Source organism: Magnolia sinica, chromosome 13 (assembly GCF_029962835.1).
Source record: "Magnolia sinica isolate HGM2019 chromosome 13, MsV1, whole genome shotgun sequence".
NCBI lineage: Eukaryota > Viridiplantae > Streptophyta > Magnoliopsida > Magnoliales > Magnoliaceae > Magnolia > Magnolia sinica.
The window spans coordinates 67,829,433-67,848,734 of NC_080585.1; positions in this window are offsets into that span (position 1 = coordinate 67,829,433).

Below are 19,302 nucleotides of genomic sequence, written 5' to 3' on the forward strand. Positions count from 1 at the left end.
GAAGATTCTGACGACGAAGGTGGAGGAGGGGGTTACTATTATGGAAAACGTTACTCATGTTACATGCCACAAAGGCATTCATCATACAAATGATATTGAATGAATGAAAGGTTTATTGGTTTGTATGTGAACATGGTTTATTTACTTCTGATTTTTAACACCGTTTATTTACTTTGTTCATTTTACAGATATGGTTTATTTACTTTTGGTTTCAAAATATGATCGAGTAAGGTCAGCCCTAACTCAGTCCAACTCAACTCAATGCCTAGCTCTAATGGATCTACCATGTTTCAATGATCAAAGATTTAAAACATGTGTATGAAACAAACCTACATTTTTCAACCACTTCTCCTTTCCTCTCCCATTTAGTGTTATGAGATTAGTCATGTAAAAATTAAAATGAGCACCATCGCATTTTTTGCATGATGTAACTCGGAATGCAGAGAAGACCCCTTTAAGTGCTTTTAAGTGAAGTCTGTATTTTGAACACAGTCTAGACACCACAAGGCTAGAATTTTAAACTTGGGTTCAACCCTCAAGTCAAGCGTTTAAGCCCAATCCATTGTGGCCTTGCCATATTAACCCAGCCTGGTGACTCGATCTGACTCAGTGCCAACTCGATCCCCAAGGCTAGATTTTTAAGCTCGGGCTTAGCCCTTGGGTTAAGTGTTTGAGCCCAATCCCTTATGGCCTTGCCCTTGTAACGTAACCTAGCAACCTGATCCGACTTGGTGCCAACTCGATCTGACTTAGTATTTCTGATCAGGCCGGACTCGGTTCAAATCAATTCAGCCCAGACCCAGACTTGGATTGAGTCAAGCATGCTAGACTCAGTACCGAGTTGGGTCAAGTTTAGGTTAGGCCTTTTTCAAAACCGGATGGAGTGAGGTCAGCCCTAACTTAGTCTGACTCGACTCGATGCCCAGCTCTAGGTATGACACCCTTGAGTTTTGGATCTACCTAATTCTAGTCATGTTTGATCGTGGTCTTTCATAATAAATGGACAGAGTTGTTGCTGTCGTTTTAGGTATTGGGTGTGTGGGTGTGCCATAACTAAAATTGTCGCTTCAATTCAAACCAAACAACAATGACCCCAAGCACCAAGATAGGCAGACATGAATTATATGACCAGGATCTGATGAGATTGGTCTCTTATTCATCCACTCACTAAATGTGTAAAATTGGATCAAGCAATATTCAGATGGTGGGGTTCGTCCTTTGATGATGTGTTGCACATTTGCCTTCCGTATGAAAGGACTTTTCAATATAGATAAGTGGAAATGAGGAAGGGATATTCTTACAGTCAGTTGTGAAGAACAGCTGCAAAACGCCTTTCCAATTGATGAATTAAATCCAGCACATGAGTGTAGACTCAAATTATAGCTAAGATTTAACAACTACTTGGTTAATACTACAAATTACATAAAGAGATATAAATAACAGGCTGAGAAGTAAAAGATTACATGAAGAAATGTAATTTGCTTGACAGGAAAGTAAATGATTACACTATGGAATGTAATTTGATTGGTAATATAAAAGAATAATTGAAAGATAGATTTTGGTTTGATTCGATTACTGTAAGTGCTAGGATGTTGAGCACACATAGGTTATCAAATTTCATGAGATAAAACCACTTCAAGATCAATTTATGTTCAAGAGAAGACAAACTCAAGATCGGTCTTTGTTCAAGAGAAGATCAAGCTCAAAGATCGGCTTATGTTCAAGAAAAGATCAAGCCCAAATTCAAGATAAAGTCTGAGACAAAGTTCAAGCTAAAATGAATCAAATATTTGATATATCTCAGGTGGTATAAACCTTAGAATGAACTTAGGACTAGGTGTTTTCAAAAATGTTTAATCATGGGGTTTTACATTTATTTTTATCTGGAATTCGGCCAGCCTAACTTTTGGTTCGGTCAGCCTAAACTTCCTCGGCCAACCCAACTTTAAGCCTGAAGCAAATAACAGCTTTTGTTAAAAATTTGGCTAGCCTAAGTTTTGGTTCTGGATACCTGAGCTTTTCATTCAGCCAGCTCGAGAAAGTTTGGGTCAAATTCCAGTAACATTAACTTATGGAATTCGTGGGAATTCAGCCAGCCGAAGGGCAAATTCAGCTAGTCGAATTGTGAATTTCGGCTAGCTGAACTTGACCTCGGGCCAACCGAGTTTTGAATAATTCTTATCCCGCGCAATCTAAAATCCATTAAACAAAATCCGCTAAGCTCAGGCTAGTCGAAGCCTATCTTATGCTAGCCGAAGTTCTAACTTCTTTACCTATTAATTAAGGTTTTCTCTCATACCGAATTACACAATTTAATTATCAGAATTCTTCTGCAAGAGAAAGAGAGAGAGAAGTTTAACTCACTGGCAAACTATTGGTTGGTATTTATAATTTATTTAAATAGCTTATTCAATTCCCTTTATTCTCAGATCTTTTAAGTTTAATCTAAGAGTGTAAATTATACTCCACTTTGAGATCTAAGAGAATTGAATTAAGTAGCATTTGTATTTAATAAAAATAAAATCTATAGAACCTTAAACCCTTTCTATTTAACTGCACATGGCTCTATCTATATTCAAGAAAGAGGTCCTTTTGCTATACGCTTCTGCAACATCTTCTACGGTTGAAGATAAGTATACCTTCTAAAACTCTGTTTAGGTTTTTCTGAGATATCCTGTGAAAATATCAGTTAACGTTTTGTCTGAGATAGTTTATGAAAATCTCAGTTGAGGTTTTGTCTAAGATAGCCTATGAAAATCTCAATTGAGGTTTTGTCGAAGATAGCTTATGAAAATCTCAGTTTGGGTTTTTATTGTGATAGCTCATGAAAATCATAAGAAACTATATCAAGTTATTAAGGTGACCTTATGAAAACCTTTTTATAGTGAAAGCCAAAATTACGAGGGAAGTAATTTTGGGAGTGAAGTAGGTGTGGTTGTTTTTAAAGCACTGAACCACTATAACTTCTTATGCCAGTGGTGAATGCTTTATTTTTATTTTTGGTGGATTAGATGTATTTAATTATTTTAGCTTTGTGGTAAATGTTGTAATTCTTTAATTTACTCTTTCTAGTTTAAAGTTTTGATTTTGAAGACATTCGTGAAATAAGGTTGTCTTGCCTAAAATTTTAGGTGAATGTTGTCCTATGAATTATTTGGAATCAAGGTTTTAATACTTAAGCAATTGAGATCTTTGTATTATTTACATATTCAACACTTGTTTCGATTATTTGGTATTGTCTTATTCACCCCCTAGGACATCGCAAGCTCTCCATTTCAGTTGCTATAAGATAACTTTCCTTCTTAGACTCTTCTTCTATTTATAGTTTTAATCCAGTTATCTAGATCCTTCTGACGTTTCGACAGTTGCCATAACCGCTTGCCACTACTTTAAACTTCTCTGTTCCTCCTCTTGTCATCTGTTCTATAACCATTTTCACACGATTGCTTATTCATCGACCACTCAAGTAATTCATGGCACCATATGATATGCTCTAGATGCGATTATCGAGAAATCTTCTCCGTATATATTTATGAATCTTTAAATACACCATGTGGATCTGTACAAATCATATGTAATTCCCCCTGTTTGGTTCTTGTAGTGAATGGCGATAATGGGGATGAACATTGCCCCCCACGTCACTTCACCTTTGGAAAAAGGTGAAAGTGATGTGTGACCCATCACAATGTGGCATTTATTGCCTAGACGTGTTAGCAAGGCAATAACCAACTTCGACTAACTCACCACAACCATTCAGCGATAGTTGCAGTTTATCAAAACAGTGGATGAATTGTTGAGTGTGAAATATTACATATTTCCCCTATTTATACCTTAGTTTTATGAACATGATAATGCTTAATTGATCTATTTATGCAAGTTTTGTCTTACAAGGTGATTTCGAGAGATTAAGGTGAAAAGGATGCTAAAAGCATGAGATTTGATGCTTAAGAATTACCAAAGCAAGGATGGATCTTGGGTAGCCAAGATTGAAGATTTCAAGAGTCCAAGATCCAAGAAAACCAAATGAAGAAGGAAAAAAATCAAGTTTGTAAAGTGTAGAATTCAGGAGCTGTTGAACTTAACTATTTGATGATATCAAACACACTTCGATGCCATTAAAGGAGGCTCGATCACATCAAAATTTTAGAGAAAAATCAAGTTTGGTTGTTGGGCAATTGGGAGAAATGATTTCATTGAAGACCCTTTGATTTCATCGAAGAGCAGTTCGAAGCCATCGAAGCTAGTTCGATGGCATCAATAGTTTTAGGAATTTTGGACTCAACTCCTTGGACACTTCTGAATGATTCTCGATTCCATTGATGATGCCTTCGATGCCATCATAGACAATTCAATGACATCAAAAGTTGGTTGATGACATTGAAAACTGATGCAATGCGAAGGGCGCACAATTTCCAAATTTGAATCCAACACATCTCTGATCCTTCGATGACATCGAAGTCCCATTTAAGGTGTCATCGAAGCTGCATAAGGTGTGTAAATTTGAGGTGGTTTTTAAAGTCGATTGAATAAAGCCTATTCAAAGGGGTTCTCTGAGGCATTCTAAGCACTAATTTAGGTTAGGGGAGTAGAGCAAGGGTGTTGCAACTTCCAAGGAGTTTTTTCTTCTTCTCTAATTAGTTTTTCATATTTTTCTTTAAGGGTTTTAACTTAATCATATCTTTGGTTGATTAATCTCTTAGCTAGAGTTAAGAGGTGAAGCTTGTAGTTTATTTTAATATCCTTCTTACTTTGATTCAAGTTATGATCCTCACGTTAGATATTTTTGAATGGTGAGTTATCGATGTCCTAGAGGGGGGGATAGGACAATACCAAATACTTCGAGATAATGCAGAATAAATAAACAAATAATCTTAATTGCTTAAAGTATTGAAACCTTGATTTTAAATAGTTCGTAAGACAACCTTTGTTTAAAATATTTAGGCAAGACAACCTTATTTCACGATGTCTTTGAAATCAATCTTTTAAACTAGCAAGAGACAATGAAATAAATATAGCATTCACAAAAAAAAAATAAAAATTCACAACCGATGCATAAGGAGTTATAGTGGTTAGGTGCTTAAACCCACACCTACTCCACTCCCAAAATTACTACCCTTGTAATTTTGACTTCACTATTACAAGGTGTTCACATGATCACCTTAACAACTTGATATAGTTCTTGTGATTTTCATGGGCTATCACAAAAAAAACCCCATTTATGATTTTCACAAGCTTACCACAAAATAACCCATTAAGATTTCCAGGCTATCTCAGAAAAGCTCAAATGAAACAAAAGTAAATACATAGTACTTATCTTCAAAATCTGATTTGAAGATATAACAAAGGCTTGATTGCAACGATCTTCTTTCTTGGAGTTTGTTGAAGAAGTATATATTCAACTGGAAAGAATATAGGGATCTAATGTATAAAAGAAAACCCTAATGCTGTAAATTCAATAATCTAAATCTCAAGTAGAGTATGTGTAAGTGCTAAAATGATTAAAGCACACTTTAGTTGTCAAATTTCATATAGTCAAAACAACTTGACAAGAGATCTTCAAGACCGGTCCAAGATCAAGAGAAGACCAAGCTCAAGATCAAGAGAAGATCAAGCTCAAGACTGGTATATTCTCAAGTGAAGATCAAGCTAAAGATCAACTGATGTTCAAAGATATATCAAGCTCAAGAGTCAAGATGAAGTTCGTAATCAAGTTTAAGATAAAGAAGTTTAGGTTCAACTAGTCTGAGTTTTCTCGGCCAGTCCAAGTTCAAGTCAAAGCAAAACCATTTTTTGGTTGCAAATTCAACTGGTTGAATTTTTAGTTCAACTAGTTAAAGCTTGATCTTCAACCAGCCCAAGAAAATTTGACTCTAAGTCTAGCAAGTAAATCATTTCGGATTTTGGGATGTTCGACCAGTCGAAGACCAAATTCAACTAGTCGAACAGAGCTCTTCGACTAGTTGAACTGGTCCTCGGGCTAGTCGAATTTTGGATAAATCTTATCTTGTGTAATCTAAAATCTATTGAATAGAATCTGGCCTGCTCGGGCTAGTCAAAGATTACCTCAAGCTAGTTGAAGATTCAACTTCTTTGCCTATAAATTGAGTTCCTCTCTTAATTCGAAATATCTATTATTATTATCAAAATCCTTCTGCAAGAGAGAGAAGCTCCAGTTATTAATAAGCTATTTGAATGGTATTTATAAATTTTATTTATAACTTTTGTTTAATTTCCTTAATCTCAGATCTTTCCATTCTGATTCCAAAGAGAGTAAACTATACTCTTTTTTTGAGATTTAAGAGAATTAACTCAAGTAGCCATTGGTTTAAACTTAATTAAAATCAATAGAACCCTAAACCCTTTTCTATCTGATGAACATTAAACAATTGACATTCAAGAAAGCGGTTCTTCGGCTACAACTTCTGATACATCTTCTACGGTGAAGATAAGTATACCTTCAATTATTTATTTTATTTTTCTAAGATAGTAAGAAAATCTTAGTGTAGGTTTTGTCTAAGATAGCCTGAAAATCTCAGTGAGGGGTTTTGATTGTGATAGCCCCGTAAAATTACAAGAACTGTATCAGGTTTTAAGGTGACCCTGATAAAACCTTTTTCATAGTGGAAGACAAGATTACGTGAAGAGTAATTTTTGGAATGGAGTAGGTGTGGTTGTTTTAGAACACTTGTTGATACATGAAACCACTATAATTTATTGTGTTATATGGTGAATGATTTTATTTTTATGTGAGGAATGGTTGTAATTTATTTTATGTTAAAGTGGTGAATGATTGTTATATTTATTTTTATTTACTCTTGTAAAGTTTGGGATTTTGATTTTAAAGATATCCATGAAATAAGGTTGCCCTACCTAAACATTAGGTGAAGGTTGTCCCACGAATCATTTGGAATCAATGTCTCAATACTTAGGCAATTGATATCTCTAATTTATTTATTATTCAACACTTTGTTCGATTATTTGGCATAGTCCTATTCCCCCCCTCTAGAACATCTTAAGCTCTCCTTTTCAAGTGGTATTAGAGAGGGTTGCTCTATTTTTAATTTTTTTGGATTAACCTCATTGAGTTAGATCTAAAGCTTTATTATATCAAATTTCGACAGTTTGTCTATTACTGGGCCAACTCTTTTTAATGGCTCTAATTATTCATAGTGGAAGGCCAGAATGAGAATTTTTCTTAGATGAAATTGTGTAATAAGCCACTATGACTAAATGGAGACCTCCCATGACTGAAGTATAGCTGAGGATGGAACCAAATATATGAGAGAAACTACATTCTATTTATGGACCGCTGGTCAGAAAAGTGAAAGCAGTGCTAATGCTAAAGCCTTAAATGTAATAACTTGCGCTCTATCTCCTTATGAATTCAAAAGAATTATTTCATACGATACAACCAAGAAAGCATGAGACATTCTTGAAATGACACCTGAAGGAACAACTATTGTCAAGAAATAAAAAATACAAATCCTCATAACCAGATTTAAGGAGATTCGTATAGAAGAAAATGAATCTTTCATGAACTCTATACTAAAGTGAATGACATAGTAAATTACAAGTGGTGTCTAAGAGATGGAATCCCTAAAAGCAAGGTTTGCACAAAAATACCGCGATCTCTTCTTGATAGGTTTGATTCTAAGGTTACTGCTATACAGGAATTAAGGGATACTGATATTATGAAGGTTGAGGAATTAGTTGGTTCTCTTCAAACTTATGAGTTGAATTTTAACGCTCTTAAAATTAAGTCCATTGCTCTTAATTATTCTAAGTCTAATTCTGATGTTAAAGAAAATGAAGTTGATATGGATATTTTAGCAAAGAAATTTTATAAAATTTTTAAAAACAAGAAAAAAATAGATTTTTAAAAACCATCTGATAAAAGAAAAGGAAAATCTAATTCATGAAAATCTAAAACAAAAGACAGTCAATGATTCAACTGTCATGAATATGGGCAATTGGCTAATAAATGTCCTAAAAAGGATAAATTTAAAAGAAAGGACATGATAGCTACTTGGGATGAATCATTTGATTCTGAAACTGCTTCTGAATCTGATGAATCAGACCAAGAAAATACAAATGATGTGAAAGCCTTTATGACATAGCCAGAGTCACTTCTTCAAATAGATGTAATATGACTGACTATGAAAATCTCAGAAGTGACCCTGAAAATGAAAATGAAGATGATCTTCAAGATGCCTACAATGCCCTATACAGAGAGAGTTGTAAAATTGTTGTTAAGTTGAAGATTCAAAAAGAAAAATAGCTAAACTAAAAGAAGAACTTGAATTAGAAAAATCTTATTTTTTCGATTGTTTTGAAAAAACAAAATTACATTTAAGTTTTAAATCTTCTTAATTGCGAAAACTTAAAATAGAAAATGAGAAACTAAAACTAGAAGTTTCTTCCCTTTAGAGTTTAGAGGACACTTGGAAATATGCCCTTGGTGACCAAAAGATTGAAAAATTGTTAACCACATCAAGGTGATGTGGTGGCAAGTCTAGTTTAGGTTATATTAAAAAAAACTCTCTGAAAACCAAGGATTCAGTTCCTACTTTCGTAAGAGGAGAATCCTCAAACTTTAAAGGAAAGACTTTAAGATATTCAAATCGTAATGATTTCAAAAACTCAAAAACTTCTTAAGTTTCGAAAATAAACAATAATGTCATCAGCTACAAATATCAAAAGAATGATAAACCACCCATAGCTAAAAAAAATTATGGACTTTCTTAAAGAGCTTCTGAAATCCAACTCAGCTAAAATTAGAATTAATAGAAAAAGGAGAAATCCTAACTCTTAAATACAATGAAAATCAAGAGATACTACTAAACCGAGAACCGTAATGAAATGGGTTCCAAAGGTTAAGTGTCTTATTGCCCACATGGCTTTCAAAGCCATTAACTATCAAGATGGTACTTGGATAATGGATGTTCTAGACACATGACAGGTGACAAGGAGATATTCATGAATATCAAAGAAGTAAATGGTGGCTCAGTTACTTTCAGAGATGGAAGTAATTGTGAAATAATTGACCAAGGTAATGTACAATTTCCTAACTTACCTCTCTTTGAAAATGTCCTTCATGTTGAAGGATTAAAACATAATCTTTTGAGCACATCTCAGATATGTGATAATAAACACAATGTGAAATTTTCAGATCAAGAATGTGAGATTAGGAATGACAAAGGTAGTGTAATATTAAATGATCACAGGACAACTAAAAATTGCTATATAATTAATAATTCTTGCTCAACAAACTATTCATGTTACATGGTCCAATCAGACGAGACTGAACTATGGCATAAACATCTTGGACATGTGAACTATAGAGATTTATATAAATTGAGCAAAAGAGATCACTTACGTGGCTTACCCAAGCTGGAAAAGATAGAAAAAGTCTGTGGCGCATGTCAAATTGGCAAACAAATTAGGAGTAGTTACAAGAAAGTGAACTCCTTAGCCATGACTAAACCTCTAGAACTACTCCACATGGATTTAGTTGGACTAACCAGAATGGAGAGTAGAGGTGGAAAGAAGTATTTTCTGGTCATAGTTGATGACTGCACCAGTTATATGTGGGTAGCCTTCTTATAAGAAAAATCAGATACTCTTGATGAAGTCAGAAAAATTTTAAAACGTAACCAGATTGAAAAAGATATATGTGTGGTTAAAATTAGAAGTGATCATGATACTAAATTTGAGAATAAAAATTTAAGAAGTGTTGCAATGATCATGGTATATCACATGAATTCTCTACTCTCAAAACACCTCAACAAAATGGAATTATTGAAAGAAAAAATAGAATTCTACAAGAAATGGCCAGTGTAATGCTAAATAACATGAATCTACCAAAAAATTTATGGGCTGGAGCTGTTAGTACTGCATGCTATATTATAAATCATGTTTATATTAGAAAAGCTAAAAACAAACAACTTATGAATTATGGTTTAATAAAAAGCCCACAGTTAAATATTTTCAAACTTTTGGAAGAAAATGTTTTATATTACGTAACCAAGAAGTTTTTTTTGAGAAAATTCGATGCTAAGAACGACGAGGAAATATTTTTAGGTTATGCTCTAAATAGCCGGGCATATAGACTTCTTAACAAAAGAACTGGGGTGATTCAAAAATCTATAAATGTTGTGATAGATGATCAACAAATCACACCCCATTCTAATCAAGATGATAATGAAGTTAATGTGATTAATATACTTGACTCTTCATCTAAATAAGTCAATCCTAAAACAAGATTAGTCAAAGACCATTTGACTAATCAAATTTTTGGTAACCCTCATACTGGTGTTCAGACAAGATTACAACTAGAAAATATATGCAATTATGTCTATTTCATTTCCCAAATTGAACCAGCTAATGTAAATGAAGCACTTACTGATGAAAGTTGGATAATTGCCATGCAAGAAGAATTAAATCAATTTGTTAGAAATGATGTATGGTACTTGGTTTCCAGACTTACTGATAAACATATAATTGGAACTAAATATATTTTTAAGAATAAAACTGATGAAATGGGTAATATTATAAGAAATAAGGCTCGACTGGCTATACAAGGGTATACTCAAATAAAAGGTATTGATTATGATGAAACCTTTGCACCAGTTGCGTGTCTTGAATCTATAAGATTATTTATCTCGATTGCATGCCATAAAAAATTTAAAATTTATCAAATGGATGTTAAAAGTACATTTTTAAATGGTGATCTGCATGATGAAGTATATGTTGAACAACCAAAAGGTTTTAAAGATCCCAAACTTCCAAATCATGTGTACCATCTTAAAAAGTCTCTTTATGGTTTAAAACAAGCTCTCAGGGTATGATACGAAAAACTGACACAATTTTTACTTAGTGATAATTTTATTATGGCCAGTGTTGATAAAACCTTATTCGTCGAAAAATATAACGATCACATATTAATAATTCAGATCTACGTTAACAATATCATTTATGGATGTACATGCACTAACTTTTCTATTGAGTTTGCAGATCTAATGAAATCCAAGTTTGAAATGAGTATGGTTGGTGAACTAAACTATTTCCTTGGATTATAAGTTAAACAACTTAAAGATGGTATATTCATCTCACAGACCAAATATGCCTTGAACCTTGTAAAAAGGTTTGGGTTTGAGAATGTAAAAAATTTCGAGACTCCAATGAGTACGACTCTTAAACCCTCAAAGGATCAATCAATTAAAAGTGTAGATTCCCGTCTATATTGAAGTATGATTGGTAATCTTCTATACTTAACTGCTAGCAGACTTGATATTACTTTTAATATTGAAATATGTGCTAGATATCAATCTAATCCTAAGAAATCATATTTAATTGTTGTAAAATGGATAATCAGAGATGTCACAAGTTCTAAGGACTTAGGACTATGGTATCCACATGATACGTCTATACAAATTGCCAGATATACTGATGCAAACTGGGCAAGAAATATTGATGATAGAAAATCTACCAATGGTGAATGTTTCTATGTAGGGAAATTCTTAGTATCTTACCTCAACAAGAAATAAAATTCAGTATCTTTCTCTATAGCTGAGGTTGAATACATTGCGGCTGAAAATGCTTGTACTCAGCTAGTTCAGATGAAACAATGCTAGCTGATTATGGAATTGTGAAAGATACAATAACGTTGTACTGCGATAATTCAAGCGCTATTAATATCTCAAAAAATCTAATCCAACATTCTCATACAAAACATATCGATATTTGATACCATTATATTAAAAAATTAGTTGAAGACAAGTCTATCATGCTTGAATACATTCAAACTGAGAAGTATTTTATAGACATACTGACCAAACCGCTTGACAAAAACAGATTTTTCAACTTAAAGCATGATATTGGTTTGTGCATTATTAATTAATTATCTTGTTTATGCATTATTTTTTTGTATTTATGTTTATTTTTTATTAAATGCATAAAATGGTAATAAAAATTAAATTAAATAAGTCAAAAATTTTAAAATTTCGTGATTTTCGACCATTAAGAATACATACTCGACTAGTCGAAGATTGTGCGATTTTACTTAAAAAGGGGAAAAATCACTTTTTCTATTTCATTTCTCTTCTTCTTCCTCGACTAACTAGTGCCTCACTTGACTAACACATCACTCATTCTTGCTAGTAAGTGTTTTTCTTCTAATTTTCTTTTAGTATTTGGTAAATCATTGCTATTAAATATCTTTTTGTTGTTGTATCCTTGATTTGAAACCCTCTTTGAGGTGGGTTTTCTTTAAAAACTGATCTAACTTCCTTCTTTTCACTTTCTTTGATTCCTATCTTGTGTAAAACAAAATTCGAGTATTGATTAAAGAAAACGGCACGCAAAAATCGTGCTAGCTCATCATCTAAGTCAATTCTACTTGGTGTGAGAACCATACGTGCCCCCGAAGAAGATTCGAAGCACGTTAGGGATTTTCGTACCAGGGATATTATCATCGAGAGATTAGTTAATATTGATCATATTTCTTCCTTTGGTCTTGTTCCCATTCTCACCGAAGTTGGTTGGGAACGCATTTTTGGTTAAGGTGGAACAACTTATTGCTTAATTCCACAAGGAATGTATGCACGATATCTAATGTATCCTTTGATGATCTAACATTCATGATTAAATTCATTGAAGGGACATTCACAGTTATTCGATACATTATTTTGGCGTTGACAGAAATTACAGTTGAGGACGATGGCATTCCTATTGTCATTTTAACTGACAAAATGTCTAATACTGACAGGCAAGCAATAACACGTAAGTTGTATCATTTTAATGCCAAATGAAAGTCAAGTAATGCCCTCCCTCCAAACTAAATGCTCCCTAAGTATAGAGTTTTGCATAGAATTTTTACTTCCAATGTCTATCCTCGATTAGGGAATAAGTCTGAACTTACTCCCTTTATGGTTCGAGTTCTTCATTCTGTTGTGTCGGGCATGCATGTTTATCTTCCTTCGTTAATTTGTTACATCATTATTTAGTTTCGTTTTCATCTCAAGCATGGTTTGATTCCTTTTGTATACCTTATGACTTGCCTCACTTTGCATTGTAATGTTCATATCCTATCGTCTAAGGCATCGGAATCAGAACTCCCATTTAATAATGCTAATTTGTACAAGATGAACTTGAAACCTCTTCCTGGTCAAAGTGAAGAAGAGGAGGAACCACATTAACCTGAAGACACATTCATGGATGATATTTTTGATGAATTGGAAGAATCCGATGATCTAGAAGATCCCAATTACCGACCCTCCCAGGTTAATGAGTGTCTCAAATCTTTGGAGGATAAGGTTGAAGTACTGCATGTGTCACAGGAAAATTTGGTTCAAACCCACAAGTCTACAATGAAGTACATGAAAAAGTACTTCCATCACATCAAATAGAGTTTGAATCAACTTAACCCGTCAATGCTTGCTCCTTCCTCGTCTGGGTTGGATTGAGATTAGTTATCTTTTGGTGGATCTTATTTTTATGCTTATGTAAGCTTTAAACTTTACTTTTGTGATGGTACTTGCAAGATTTTCCTTTAGACTCCCTAAACACTTTAATGTCATTTTCTTTCTTGACATTTGTAATTTCATATGCTTATTTTATATGCTTAAAATCCTACTTCACTTATTTTATAGTTATATCTTATGCCAATTCCTACTATTCATTGTCTATCAAGCTTACTTGTTGATATTATCATTCTTCCTTTGTTAACTTGTGAAAAAGGGGGGAGAGTTGATTGGAAAATGCATGATTGGAAAATGCATGTCATGTAGTATGCTATGAAGAAAACTGAGTTGATTAGAGAATGCATGTCTTGTTGTATCTTATGAAGAAAATTGCTATGGAATACTATGTAAGGAATGTTATATGCTATGGAATGCAATGCTATGTTTGACAGTACAGGGGAAGTGCTATTTGAGGGGGAGTAGTACCATTTCAGTTTCATGAACTTCAAGAAGATCCAACAACAAGATTATAAGACTTCATTATTCTCTTATTTGTAATGATAAGTGTTTTGTCACGAAATTGACAAAGGGAGAGATTATAAGTGCTAAAATGATTAGAGCACACTTTAGTTGTCAAATTTGGTATAGTTAAAACAACTTGACAAGATATCTTCAAGACCAGTCCAAGATCAAGAAAACATCAAGCTTAAGATTAAGAGAAGATCAAGCTCAAGACTGGTATATTCTCAAGAGAAGATCAAACAAAAGATCAACTGATGTTCAAAGATAGATCAAGCTCAAAAGTCAAGATGAAGTCCGTAATCAAGTTCAAGACAAAGAAGTTTAGATATTTCACATATCTCAGGTAGTATAAAACCCTAGAAAGGCTTTAGGTTTAGGTGCTTTTAAAAATTATTTAAATTAAGTTTTTATACTTATGTTCACTTGGAATTTGACCAGCCTAAGGTCTGGTTCAATTAGTCTGAGTTTTCTAGCTAGTCCAAATTCAAGTCAAAGCCAAAACCATTTTTTAGTTGCAAATTTGACTGGTTGAATTTTTTGTTCGACTAGTCGAAGCTTGACCTTCAACCAACGCGAGAAAATTTGGCTCCAAGTCCAACAAGTAAATCATTTTGGATTTTGGGATCTTCGACTAGTCGAAGACCAAATTTGACTAGTCAAACAGAGCTCTTCGACTAGCTAAACTGGTCCTCGGGCTAGTCTAAGTTTGGATATATCTTATCCCACGTGATCTGAAATCTGTTAAACAGAATTCGATTTGCTTGGGCTAATCGAAGATTGCCTCAAGCTAGTCGAAGATTCAACTTCTTTGCATATAAATTGAGTTCCTCTCTCAATTCAAAATATTTATTATTATTATCAAAATCCTTCTACGAGAGAGAGAGAGAGAGAGAGAGAGAGAGAGAGAGAGAGAGAAGCTCCTATTATTAGCAAGCTATTTGAACAGTATTATAAATTTTATTTATAGCTTTTGCTTAATTCCCTTAATCTCAGATCTTTCCATTATGATTTTAAAGAGTAAACTATACTCTTGTTTTGAGATTTAAGAAAATTAACTCAAGTAGCCATTGGTTTGAACTTAATTAAAATCAATAGAACCCTTGACCCTTTTCTATCTGATTGAACATTGAACAATTGACATTCAAGAAAGTGGTTCTTTGGCCACAACTTCTAATTTATCTTCTATGGTGAAGATAAGTATACCTTCAATTCTTTATCTGGTTTTTCTAAGAAAGCAAGAAAATCTTAGTGCAGGTTTTGTTCGAGATAACTTGAAAATTTTAATGAGGGGTTTTCATTGTAATAGCCTGGTAAAATCACAAGAACTGTATCAGGTTTTAAGGTGACAATGAGAAAACCTTTTTCATAGTGAAAGCCAAGATTATGTGAGGAGTAATTTTGGGAGTGAAGTAGGTGTGGTTGTTTCGGAACAGTTGTTAACACACCAAACCACTATAACTCTCTGTCTTATGTGTTGAATGATTTTATTTTTATGTGGTGAATGGTCATAATTTATTTTATATTAAAGTGGTGAATGATTGTAATATTTATTTTTACTTTTGCAAAGTTTGAGATTTTGATTTTAAAGAAATTCGTGAAATAAGGTTGTCTTGCCTAAACTTTAGGTGAAAGTTGTCCTACGAATCATTCCCCCCCCCCCCCCCTTATAGGACTTCTTAAGCTCTCCTTTTGAGTATGGATTACTCTATTAAATATGATTAATGCTACGTTGAGAAAGAGAATAGAATAAGCTAAATAAAGATTAGAATTGCCACATAGATAGCTTAAGGAGGGTCCGTAATTCTTTCTGATTTTCAGAAGAATTTTCTGTAATTTTTTGTTATTAAAATGAATGAGAGAAGGCTTCTATTTACAGCCAAAGGATTTGAAAATTCGGTCAGCCCGAAATTTGGTTCGGTTAGTCAAATTTTAAGGATTACGATCCAACGTCTCTCGAATTTCGCTGAATAAGAAAAACAAAACTCTCGGCTAGCCAAATCTCCCTAAATTCCGAAGAAATCCATTGCTAGAAACTTGATGTTCACAACCCCAAGTGTAGGGTTGTGATGTAGTAATAATCTCAGTGAGACCGAGGTCGAATCCACAGGGACTAATCTTGTGTTTATTCTGAAAGTAATTAGAATCAAAATAGGAGAAGATCTAACCAAAATCAGAAAAGTAGGGAGTAATTGTGAGAAGATGAATTTAGAAACTTAAGAATTTAAAGGTGGGAACTAGGGTTTCTAGGATCCACTTGCAGCTATTAGGATGTTTCCTTATTTGATTCAAGGCACTCAATTGGAATTAGAGTCCTCTCCTATCCAATTGGATGATATTCAATTGGATAGATATGAACTTCCATTGACCTAATTCTCAATGGATGAAAGTTGTGAAGATTGGGAGTGATTCCATCACCTAACCATGCCCAAGAGATGATTGTAGACAACATGATATACCGATCCTGCAACCAACATAGGAGAATTGTAAAGAATAAAAGGGCATGCCCAAGGGATGATGAAGAACAATAGAATTTCCTATTTTCACAAACCCCAAATAGAAAAAAGAATATACTTCAAGCTATTGCAGATCTATTGTAATTTAAGTTACAACAAACCATTAAAAACTAAAAGTACTCCTTAAATATCACTTTAAAATCAAAGGAGTTCAACAATAACAAGAATCAAATAAGTAAAACATCCCAACCATGCTACAAGCTTTACCCCTTAGCCCTGGCTAAGGGATCTTGCCAACCATAGACATGATTGGATTAAAAACCATAGAAGGAAGCATTAAAAAACTAAGAAGAAGGGAAGAAGAACTCTTAGGAAGCGGCTCCGCCATTTTTCTCTACTTCTGCAAACCTTAGATATCCTAAAAAGACTTAGGAAACCCCTATTCATAAGCTAAGTTTTGCAAAAACGGATCAAATTTACGCAGTTCGCGTAAACATTGCGTAACCTGTTCCTTCAATGTCAACGAAGGGGTTTGAATCCGAAAGCCGTGCTTTTTCTTCTTTCGCACTGCATAAGTCTCTATGTCATTGAAACGTCCTTCGATGTCATCGAGCAGAGCTTCGATCCATCGAACAGGTCTTCGAGCCATCAAGAATGTGTCTAAAACAATCCAGTGAGTTGCTTCAATTTTTTCAATAAATTAAGGTCATCGAGCACCTTTCTTCGAGTCATCAAACATGTCTTCGATTGATCGAGGAAAGCACCCAATATGTCTAGAAACCAACTTGATTTTCCCTCATAAATTCGATGTCATTGAACGGTTCTCAATGGCACAGTCTTTGTAATTTCTGCATTTGTTTTTCGACTTCCTTCTTCACTTGGTTTTCTTGAATCTTAAGACCTTGAAATCTTCAATCTTGGTCTCCATAGGTCCATTCTTTGCCTTAGTGAGTTTTGAACACTAAATCTATGCTTTTAGCATTCTTTTCAATCCAAGCTCTTAAGTTCACCTTGCAGCACAAACACATGTAAAAATACCATTAAGTCATATTATGTTTGTAAAACCAAGAAATAAATGGGGAATAATATGCAATATTTGACCATCAACATAACTCCCAACCAACATTTTGTTAGTCTTGAGCAAAATATGTGATAAATAATCCTCAATCTCAAGTTCAAAATCCTTTTTCAGAAAACAATCTTTGGTTTACTCAAGTATGAATGGGTGGAGATAACATACTAAAGTAAGTTCTTTGTCAATCAGATATGTCTATATACTATATTTTTCAATGTGCTCAATGAAAATCAACTTACTTTCTATCTAAATACTATCGTTTCATAATGTTAGCCATACTCATCACTTCAAGATTGGTTTGAACTCAAGTACTGATTTCGATCTCATCCCCTTCTCTTTCTTTTTCTAGTTTTTAATTTTATATCGACGGTCAATTTTTATCCATTCTTTATTTTGTATTCTTTTCCAGATTTTTCATTATTTTCATTCTTTTTCATGACCTCTTTTTTGATCTCCTATTTTCTAATTGGTTCTTTTCTTCTTTTAAGGTGAATAAAATTCTCCAGACTCGATTCTCACCATCTATCAATGATTTTGAAAAGGCCAAGCTATATGTCCTAGAAGGGGGGGGGGGGGGGGGTGAATAGGACAGTGCCAAATTAAAACTTATAACAGCGGAATTAAAATAAATATGATAGCCAAAGTAAATCACAATGCAGTAAATTAAAATAACCTCAAAATTCAGATCTTGAGAGGTTGATACAAACGTTGTTCTAAGGACAACCTTACACCAAAAACAGAGTTTATGCTAGGACAACCTTATTTCTAGAAAGGCCTTTGTATCAAGTCTCAAATCGAAGAGGAATACAATAATAAATATAAACTGAATTGAAATAACTTGTAATTAAAAATGTATTGTTCTAGGGACAGCCATACACCATAAAAATGGCAGGGCAACCTTGCTGGAACAACTTTCAAATGAAATTGAAAATCAAGCGATAAAGGAATAGCAGAAAATAAATTCTAAGCTATTACAACATTCTCACAAAGCTTGAAAATAATTACAACATTCACCACCATACATACATCCCACAAAAGAATAATTAAAAATTAGAAGAATAAATCAATCAAACACAAGGGTTTATAGTGGTTCGCCTGTGTGTTCACCAATTGTTAAACAACAGCCACACAAAAAGCTACTCCACTCCTAATATCCTCACACAGGGGATATTAGCGTTCACTAAAAATAGGTTTTCCCAGGTTCATCCAAAACCCTTACAATTGTGTCTTTGAATGTGGGCTTACACAATTAAAAAACCCCACTTCTGAGTTTTCCTGGCTTTCCTCAGATAACCAAAATAACAAGATTTTTCTGGCAAATCTTGAAAGAAACCAAAATAATAGAAAGGAATTTACAATATGTAAAATACCTGGATATCTCCTTCGTTGTAGCAGCCCGGTAGAACCAAATCAAAGTAGATGATTGAATGTCCAAGTTCAATGTCCAGTACTCGATTACAATGGTTCTAATTCTAATAGATTTTAAATTAAACCAAATAGGGCTTGCCTTAATTGATTTTGATTCCAAAGAAAGGGAATAACAATTCCTCTTATCAAATCAGATTGGAATAGCAGAAACAAAATCAATTAAATAAAGCTAAGGAAAGAGAATATTAAATAAGCACACTTAGCTTAGATGGAGCACAAAATTATCTCTCAGAAGTTCGACGAAGATTGGCTTGAATACTTTTATTAATTCAATTATTTCTTCTGAGATTCGTGCACTATTTATAGGTGAGAAGATCGGGTCTTCGACTGGTTTAGAGTGCTCTTCGACTAGTCGAAGCACTAA